The sequence below is a fragment of the Limulus polyphemus genome, unplaced genomic scaffold, assembly GCF_000517525.1.
Source record: "Limulus polyphemus unplaced genomic scaffold, Limulus_polyphemus-2.1.2 Scaffold70, whole genome shotgun sequence".
Taxonomy (NCBI): domain Eukaryota; kingdom Metazoa; phylum Arthropoda; class Merostomata; order Xiphosura; family Limulidae; genus Limulus; species Limulus polyphemus.
Window position 1 is genome coordinate 1,163,309 of NW_013665680.1, and position 8,227 is coordinate 1,171,535.

An 8,227-nucleotide genomic window follows, 5' to 3' on the forward strand; every position below is an offset into this window, starting at 1 on the left:
CTTCATTTGAGCATGATATTTCAAATATAAAGCAAATAAGTATTTCTGAAATGTTATTATTCGTGGAATCCCTCACAACTCCTTAATGCTAATGATCTCATAGCCATTACCCTTACTTTACCTCAACCATACATGTGAGTCAATTGCTTTCAAAATGAGAATTGTTCAACTTCTTGGTAAAGTCTTAACATAGATTAAGTTTTTTGTGTCTTCATTAGACAAGCTAGAATGGAATATTTGTTTTCTTACAAAGGTAACACCATGAAAATGTAGAAATACTATCCAACGCTTTAAATATGTCTGCCATTTAAGTGCCACAAGCTATATCGGCTCTATGATGTATTGGTAAACATCTGTCAGTCTTGTTTTTGTTGGCTATTTACACATTTTCACATATGTGCAGAAGAACTGTGATTCGCCCGATCAGAAAGATCTCTAACATTTTGATCACTTTACAGCTTATTAAACGTAGATTTTAAACAAAAGAAATTATTGCAGCCAATTCAGTGCAAAGGTATAACTTTGAAACAGACTTAATCTTGTACGAGATTCTAACTATAAGAAAATATAAAATTATATTTCGCTGTGGAGAATAAAACGAACAAAACAAACCATTACGTAGTTTAAGATCCCTATATATATATATATATATTAATCCATAAAATTAATATCTTAACCATTAATAATATAATACTCAATCCATTAGTAAAAAAGTGGAATAGATCGGCAGATACACACAACGTAACACAATATTTCATTTAAAAGAAACATAAGGCTCTCTGAATTGAAAACATTTGGTGCACATAAAATAATATAGTATACAAAGTAGTCGACTATTTCGTTAGAAGAACAAAAAACATCAATAGAAACTGGCTCTGTGGATGATAAAATTTTACAGTTTCCACTTTTCAAATTGACCCAAACAATGGGTTAGTAAACTATTGTACCTCAGTATATACTCTGTAAACTCTTCTTGTTTGATTTAATACTAGAAATATTATTATTTTATTTCAAACAAAAACATCTTTGTTATCCAAAGACAAATTTAAGTTATTTGACGGATATTGAACCTGAAGTATTCGAAATCCACCTTTTACTTTCTTTCAATATGTTTCTTTAAATTTTTATGGACTTTTTTTTCATATTTTATACATTGAATGAATTCAGTGTGGCGTCAACACACTCGATCAGAAGAATTTATTTGGTTGAACTCAATATCGGGCTTTTCTTCCTTTGAGTTTGACATTTATATATATTGAACAAAATAATCCCTTATATTTTTTCTTCAGTACCAGTTATTTTTTTACTTTTTACTGCCTGGATATGTATGAATTGAATAAAACGGTTCATTGTTTTACACTGTGGAACTGTAATAATCTGTTTCTGATATTTTATATTTTTTTTTATAAGTATAATTTATGATAAACTGTGTGATTGCTCTTTAATTTGTAAAATTTATACAATACTTGAATGTGAAAATGTTTAAATAAGATTATATAGTATATTACTACCTCCGGTAGAGTCGGTTAAGCAATATTACTCGTAAATATTACCTTATATTAATTCTTTTCATCCTTGAAATTTCACACGTTTAAATCGGCTTGAAATGATCCAAGATGCATTACGTATACACTTAAAATTAGTGTTTTGTTTAACATTTAATAGTTTATAGACATATCAAAAAATTAGCGTGTCGAGCTGTGGTTTGAATGGTTCAGAGTTCTGGACAGGATGCTGTTGAACACGCTTCACACTTTTGGTCGTGGAGCGTTATGAAAGTGATATTCAATTTTGTTATTTGATTCAAAGCCTTTGTGACGACAATTGCTGTGGGCTGGCTGTCTTCCCTTTGGTCAGTAACTCAAAATATGGGATGACTACACCTCAACCCTTGGAATTCCTGATCCTACTGTTGAGCCCATGTGAGCATAATATGCTTTTCAAGTTGAAACGCCACATTCCTATATCATAATAAATGTCCCTCCGCTCTAGAGACACAGCGGCAAGCCTGTAGAGTTATAACGCTACAAGTCAGGTTTCGATACCCGCGGTTGGCAGAACATAGATAACCAATTGTGTAGCTTTGTGCTTAACAACTACAACAAAAAAAACGTAATAAATGGTTATATATATCTGTTAGTGACAGTTTGAATTCATTCAATGTGCAGAAGCTTTTTACGATTAATTTTTGTTTTGATACTTATAAACAGTGTAACTTTATTTGAATGATATACGATTAGTCGTACAGAAACAGTGCCAAAAAATAGAATTTGTTTGTTTGTTTTTTAGTGAAATACTTTACAACAGGCTTATCTGCGCTCTGTCTACCGCAAGGAATCGACTCCGGATTTTAGCGTGGAAAATCCGTAAATCTACCGCTGACCCACTGGTAGAAAAGAAACAGAGAAAACAAAATCACATAGTTTACTATATCTCTAACCAAATGTCTTGATAATACCCAGAGACTGCTCCATTTAAGCACTTACGTGTTTTTTTTATTTCTTTCTCGTTTAGTGTACGTATTCAAATTTATTCACATAATTTTTGTAACTGACATTAAATGCTAGCAAATGCTGCTGCTGTTAGACATAATTTACTTAAAGTGAGAAAGTAAGAAATTCAAGTAATTTTACGAAACTTAACTACCATATTATCTACCCAGGTAGCTTGCTTCCATCAGTTTGTTTGTTTGTTTGTTTTGAATTTCACGAAAAACTACACGAGGGCTATCTGCGCTAGCCGTCCCTAATTTAGCAATGTAAGATTAGAGGGAAGGCAGCTAGTCATCACCACCCACCGCCAATGCTTGGGCTACTCTTTTACCAACGAATAGTGGGATTGACCGTCACATTATAATGCCCCCGCAGCTGAAAGGGCGAACATGTTTGGTAGGACGGAAATTCGAACCCGCGACCCGCAGTCTGTGAGTCGAGCACCCTAACCACCTGGCCATGCCGGGCCGTTTGGATCAGAACTTAATACTAATAATAAAACACAGTCCACATCATGTAAAACTACAGACAGCAATTGTAGCATATATTTTATCTTAAATTCAGCCATACAAGTCAGCAGAGAAAAAGGTGTTTATTTGTCTATAGCCGTTAAGTGACCATTTAGTCACCGTCCCTCAGCCCAAGCATAATGCTTGAAATTTCAGAAACATTATATTTTGCTACTAGTTTGTAATATCTTAAGTACATCAGGTGTGGCCAAGAAATCTAAGTTCGTGTGTTTTAACTATGACTTTTTTGAAAAATTATGGAGTTCAATATTTAGAACTTGACGTTTGCCACAAGAGTAAAAAAGAAAAATCATTGACCCTTTACAGACTCACAAGATTACAGGTTGTTAAGTACGTTACATAAAAACTATTTTGAATGGGCCAATCAGTAGTTCACGTTACAACCACAGCCGATATGAAATCGAATCGCGGTTGAATGTAATGTATCAGAAATACATTTTGACATTATTTGACGTTCGTTGGTAGTACGATGCCACAGAAATCTTGTCCGATACAAAAGAAAACCTCGTTCCTAGAGTGTAGCCTCGTTTAGTAGCAGTGAAAGCGTTTACTGTATTATATTAAAACTAGGGCGTATAATATGTAAATTCAAAGTTTTAAAAGTACTATTTCATATTAAATGAACTTTTTCGAACAGCATTGACATCTAGTTTCAATAACGCAGGTCTGTACACGCATGGTATCGTTCAAGTAAATATATATTTGAAGTATTTATATGATGGTAGATTATCAAAATGGACCATTTTTCATCATTCATGATATAATTATAGGGTTTGTAAGTAAAAAAGTGTACTTTTACATATGTCAGCAAAGTCTCTAAAAATGAATATTAAAAACGTTTTCTAACGATACCTATTCTATATTTCTTTGTATATCTCTGTTTATAAAGACATTGCTTTACTAACATATTCGCAAAATCCTTTTCCGTGTGTGTTAGTTTGTAGAATAAATTGTTCTTGGGAAGAATATTATTATTATTGCAATTAAATAAAGTTAAGGAGACAGGAGATGGGGTGCAGTAGCTTTTCCAAGCTTGAAGTACAGGGGTGCTTTGCAGGAACTGGTTTAGTATCATGTTTTATATAATAATAACAACGAAATACCTAATTTCCGTCAAATATGGGGTTCACAGATATACTAAGTGGCTTTTAGCATCACTACTTTAAAAAGTGTTTCAGCGTCGCTGTATTTAAGACCCACCCAATACTACTGTATAAACAAATCCTGTTTCGTAGCCCTAAAAGAAGGCCACTATCTTGCTGTACTATTACATGGAATTTCAACTTAATATCTTTCATGTATAATTATAATAACAATGTGACGCACTTTTATTATGTTTAGAAGTATGTTGTCAGTTCGTATTACGAATAACATCACGAATGCCTGAAGTAGGCAATTTTTGTGGTTTTCTGTGCTGCTACCTGGTAGCGATTATGTCCACAAGATACTTCCTTGAGTGCTTTAGATAAAAGCCTACGATAAATATGTATAAAAATAAAGCTCTTCTATTTAAAATATTATCCTGCTTCCAGTCTCGTCAAGAGGCAAAATTATGTAAGTACTTGATAGACACTTCCAGCACATTACAACGCCTGTTTTATTTCCAATACAAGGACTATTTAAATACAGTTCTAGGCTTATGGTGTCTTTATGTACACTTCTGTTTTCTGTCTGATATCACCTCCCAAACATACAGACTCCTGTTTATATGATAAATACCTCCATTGGCTCAGCGGTACATCTGAAGTCTTATTACGCTAAAACCCCAGTTTCGATAATCGTGATGGGCACAGCACAAATAGCCCATTGTATATGGCTTTGTGCTAACAATAAACAATATTAGAAAAACAGAGCAATTTTCCGAAACCTTTAGACAACACCTACGTTCTGTTGTAACAACTAACAAATTTGTGTAAACTCAAAGTAACAAATCTCTCCAGTTTCCGCATACAAGTGTTTATTTACCCAAAAGGACAAGTTTATTTGATGTGGTGTTGAATTATTCTCGACGTTTTAGGTGTTTGTTGAACTGTTTATAAAACATTGAAAAAATATACAAAATGAAAATCCACAGTTTAAACTCACTTATCTTTAGAAAAAAAAATATAGTTCATAAGAAATAAAGGTTAAACTTAAATAAATACAACTTCATAAGTCCGTCAGTTGCTAGATACTACAGAACTGCAAACCTCAGCTTCTTTATTTTCTAACAAGTAATAAAAAAAGTGCCAAAGAGAACTTGTAATTGCGAAGAAGTTGATATACATCATGCTTTATTAACAAAATAATAAACAAATATTTGAAATTGGCAAACGCCAATAAGCCAAGGTTTGAAAGCTTTTTGGTACTTCGAAATTAACAGCAGTTTTCACGCAAGAGGGATAGACAAGAATACTGGAAGTACAGTAGTCCCATTTGACCATGTACTTAACAAGTCAACCTGTGTTGCTACAATGAGCTATAGTGCCGTTGGTTTGCTTGGAATGTGACACTCATAGTAGAGGGTGTGAAATAAGTTTGTCAGGATTTGTGATCTAAGATTGGTCTCTGCAAGAGTTGTTACAATGGAAATTACAGTATCGACCAATGATGAATAATCATTGCAGTATCGATCTCTGATGAACAACCATGACCAACAAAATAAACAGAAGCAACAAATGATAAAGTAATTCCAATATCATCGGGAGGGGGTGTCGGGATAAAGTGCGATTAACCCTTAGAAATTGATTTTCGAAGTTTTATTGAATAGAAGGCGTAAAAGTACGTTCGTACTTGCTTTTTCTATTTAAATAATATTTCTTCCATCTTCATTATCTGTAAATGACACTTTTTCATCGTTATCCTTGGCTAATTAACGCACATTAGACTAGATAACCACCTTATAAGCCGTTGTTGTCATGTGTATCTTAATAAACTGAGGGTGATGTCTGTATGTCTGTTGAAACATCATCGTTCTCTTATAAATGAAGCTTTTAGCTAGTAAACAATACTGTTTCTTGATAAAGCATAACTTTAGCACAGTAATAATTCCTTATTGAAAGTAAAAACAAATGAGAGAGTATTACTTTCGGTAAAAAATGCCCCCCAGTGGCACAGCGGACTTACTTTCGGTAAATATAGTACATGTTTCAGATTGTTTTGTTTAATTTATATCTTCCTCATATTCTTCTGCTTTTTTATATGGATTTTCCTCGTGAATTTTCTCTTTTGTTTTTCCTATGAAATTCAAGTTCTATTTATACTCAGTGGTATGTGTATGTAAACAACTCTGTGGGATCAAAATTAAAGATTTTCAGACTTTTGTCTAGCGAGTTTTCCATCCCAGGTCAATAGATTTACAACCGTAAATCTTTCAATTAATTTATCTACGAGTTTTGACAAGAGCAATTTAGAAATATTAACAGTTCTTGTAGCGCAGATTTCCGAACTTAAAATAAAGAGACCAACATTCGCGGGCAAATGTAACATGTCTCCATCAACTTAGTGTCAAATCATCTGATTCAGATCGAAATCTGAATATATTTAGCCATCATTTGACCATGAATAATAGTGGTTATTGCATTTTAGTAAAAAAAAAATCAACAATCGATTACCGATTGTTTTAATTCAAAAAGAGAAAAGGCGTACCTATAAGAAGCACCGTATGGCTGGCATATATATATGTTGCTAACATGCTAACATTAGTAATAACTGTAATACCAGCTTAGGTGGTTTCGTGCAGAATTACTTGTCTTCATATTTGCTCATACAACTTCATAGAAGCATAACATCAAAGTACAGAAGTTCAAAGATATTTCATAAGTCATTCTTTTGGTTTCGATTAAAAGACTAACAATAGGGTTGCTTGTTGCCTTATGAAACATCATTACACGGTTTTCTCTAATACAGTTGTGTTTCAAAGCAAAAATAGGGGAAAATTTGATCGGTTTATTCTACAGAAACCATTCGATTAAATCGCCATTTATTCCATAACCGACTTTTGCTTTAAAAATAGATTTTATTGAGGCAAAATAGTAAGCGTTACGTAAGTATTCTTATTGATAAGAAAGTAAATTTTTGCCTTATTCGTCAGAACTAAGCTGCTTAGACATTCAAATTAAGTACAAAATTAAGTTGGTATTCTTGTCAGTTATTCTTATCCTTTCTTTTAATAGTAATACTACAAATTATTTTTAAAACTGTGTGAGTTCCAGTTTTGTAAGGAACATCTTGCGCAATACGAAATAATTTTTTATGATTTCCTAAGGTTCCTTAGTATATTAACCGTTATAGATGTTAAAGGCTATTTAACTTGAATTTTCCAAGCATAAGAAAAGAACAGAAACATAGTAATTATTATAAATTTTGAATTATACCGCTGAAAATTGTAGCATATACATATTTGCTGTAATGCTTGTCCTACCGAAAAAGAACCCTACGAACGATATTTAAAACTTGAACACAACCACAGAATCGCTAATAACGGTAAATTATTCTACTGTATGCGTTACACGTGTATGAATTTCTATCACAGATAAAAGCCAGTAAAATATTTCTTAAAAATAATTCGGTTTGTCTTTGTTCACCCTAAACAAGTACAGAAAAAGCATCCCTTCTCACCAGGTGGCTCAGTGTTCCGTCTTATAATGCTAAAAATAGGGCTTTGATACCCGCTGTAAGCACAATACATGTAACCCATTGTGTTGTTGTGTGCTTAAGAACAAACAAGTGTGGAAAACAGCATGAGTTCAGACACTTGTAATGCTACATACTTTGAGTTTTTGTTTCACTGCTTACGTATTTTATAAATTCATATTCAATATAAGTCATTACTGCTATAACCGATTGAAAATCTCTAATAACACACTAATTTGAACAAAGATGTATACTTAAGATCACTATTCTATAAACAATAACTGAAAAATACATATTCATCAGCCATAGCAGCTTATCTGCTTTAGTTTATAGACAGTTAGTTTTATAATTAGAATTATTATATCAACCTTTCCACCACTTGATATTTTACACCCTGACCTCCACTGTTTGCTAGAGTTCAGATGATGTATGCTATACACCATTACACGCACTTGCTGCGAGTCACAGTTGCGTTTATATAGCTACATCTACTCATTGTTAGTACATGATGTATGCTATACACCATTACACGCACTTGCTGCGAGTCACAGTTGCGTTTATATAGCTACATCTACTCATTGTTAGTACATG

At 33.0% G+C, this 8,227-nt stretch overlaps 1 pseudogene; it reads left to right on the plus strand.

Moving 5' to 3' along the window:
- Positions 1-8,227, plus strand: part of LOC106465784 — a 154,667-nt pseudogene that overhangs the window by 25,612 nt on the left and 120,828 nt on the right.